Below are 2,585 nucleotides of genomic sequence, written 5' to 3' on the forward strand. Positions count from 1 at the left end.
CATTTTAAGGAAGCTTTGTGTATTAATTATATTATATATATTTATAATTAATTTGTAATTAAATTTGAGAGAACATTGAATTAAAATGCAATATAACTGCATTTATTTTTTTCATAACAGATAACAGATAATTAACCTTTTTTTGTTGTTTTTGTCTATGATACCTGGACGCCACTCACTGAATAAACATACAAATTGATGAGTTCATATAACAAAAATGTTGCATATTTAAAAAAAATAAAAAATCATCATTGCTGGGGGTTTTTTTTATATAGTATGCAACGGTGTACACTGCACAGTGTGCATGCAAGAGTTCCATTCCAAACATAGTTTTTTTCCACACTTCATTTTAAGCTGTCAAGTGTGAATAAATAATCTCAAGATAACTCTGTTGGTAGCTCTGCTTCAAAGGCCATGCTTGTTAAAATTTGCTTTTTTTTAATTATTTACTAAAAAAAGACTTGAGATTCATCATGATGTTTTAAACAAAAATGTACGTAACCAAGACACCTTGTTTTTGAATATGCATAGGCCTAATTCAGATAAACACCATCCAAGGTTTTTTTTTTTATGTGGGCAGATTAAATTAAAGAGTTCAGTGTATCATACAGCTCTGGCCAAGTTACAATAAAATGTAGGTCTGGGGCACAAATGACATGAGAATGATCAAAGACAGTATTTTATGCAGCGACTTTTGAATTAACACCAGCTTAGCGAATGCATGAGTGCAGGTACGCAGTTTGTCAGTATAAAATGATGCTGTGCCAGATGAAAGGCAGAACCTGGCTTAGTTCTCAGTGTGGCCTGCAGCTCTGACTTTTTAACAGGAGAAAATCCCTCTGTTGCCTCATAGCCTTTTAATTCTCTGAAAAGAAAAACAGACAGAATATACAACTGCCATATGTTTTTCTCATTCCTTCCTGCAAGATCCTTTCCATCATTCCATTTTCTGGGCTGTGAGATGTGCTCATATGTCTTTTTACCGTAGTGCAATTACAGTTTGTTTGCATGGAAATAAACACATCAACACCTCCTAATATAGCGAAGGTCATAAAGCTGCCTGACACTGTCACATGTACTGCAGTCACAATGATAATAATATTAAACACTTAATTTGATTATGTGCATATTATTTTTTACAAATTAGACTTGCGGAAATTGTAACCTGCTAGTTAGGTCACCTGTGAATTGATGGTTTTTTTCAGTGCCAGGTTTGAAGGTGATAAAAAAGAACCAGTTTTATGACAAGCATAATGAAGCTGTATTCTGATATTACTGTTTTCTTGTTTATCCAGAGCCTTGTCTCTGCCTCTGGCTAATTAATTTATAACCTTTTACATCTAAACATTGAAATCGGGCCTATCTGACTGATGTTATCTGGTTGCTATGCAATGTGTGCTGCGTAGCGACAGCAGTTCCGTTGCCGTGGGGTTGTCACGCACATCTGTGAGCCTGTCCTGAAATGCACACACATACCCCAGCCGCCCCACCTCATGAAGAGGCTGATCTCAGCCTCTCCGCCACCCCGGGGCTCACCGAGGGACACGCAATCTGTCCAATGTCAAAACTCATATCCTCAGTCCTGTCACTCATCCTGTAAACACACTCATACTAACTTTCAGGGTGTCTCAGTGAACTGTAATCTTCTTTTGGCATTTAGTAGTGCTTGATCTGATATACGCTTCTGTTTAAATGTGTGAAATTAGTTTTCTTGACAATTGTGAATACTTGTGCCAATGTATGACTTTTTTTTTTTTACTATATACTGTATATATGTGTATGTTTGTGTACACATGTTTGTGTACACAAACCATCATCCCCCCTAAAAATATGATTAAAAACCACACTGTGTATTGTAAATAACAATGGTTTGTATTTTAAATAATTTTGTAAGTAGTAAAACAACACAAACGGGGCAAAAATGCATTTTAAGTTTAGAAGCATTTTGAGGCTCCCCCTCCCTTGCTATGGTCCAAATGCCTGCTTTCCTCTTTTACATCACCTACACACACACACACACACACACACACACACACACAAGTCTGGTGAAGTCAATAGTTGTGGAACTCCAGTAAGTAAGGCTGTCAAGGCCATTTTATTCACTTAAACATCGGATGAAGTGATTATTTTCTCTTTAATACAGATGATGCCAATGTATTTTTCGATGCCGCCTTATGCCTAGTTCACACTGCACGATTTTCAAAGACGTCGCATCACTGTTGGTTTCACACTGAATTAAATGTGTGAAATTAGTTTTCTTGACAATTGTGAATACTTGTGCCAATGTATGACTTTTTTTTTTTTACTATATACTGTATATATGTGTATGTTTGTGTACACATGTTTGTGTACACAAACCATCATCCCCCCTAAAAATATGATTAAAAACCACACTGTGTATTGTAAATAACAATGGTTTGTATTTTAAATAATTTTGTAAGTAGTAAAACAACACAAACGGGGCAAAAATGCATTTTAAGTTTAGAAGCATTTTGAGGCTCCCCCTCCCTTGCTATGGTCCAAATGCCTGCTTTCCTCTTTTACATCACCTACACACACACACACACACACACACACACACACAA

Source organism: Sinocyclocheilus rhinocerous, unplaced genomic scaffold (assembly GCF_001515625.1).
Source record: "Sinocyclocheilus rhinocerous isolate Xijiao unplaced genomic scaffold, SAMN03320098_v1.1 scaffold3446, whole genome shotgun sequence".
NCBI classification, from domain to species: domain Eukaryota; kingdom Metazoa; phylum Chordata; class Actinopteri; order Cypriniformes; family Cyprinidae; genus Sinocyclocheilus; species Sinocyclocheilus rhinocerous.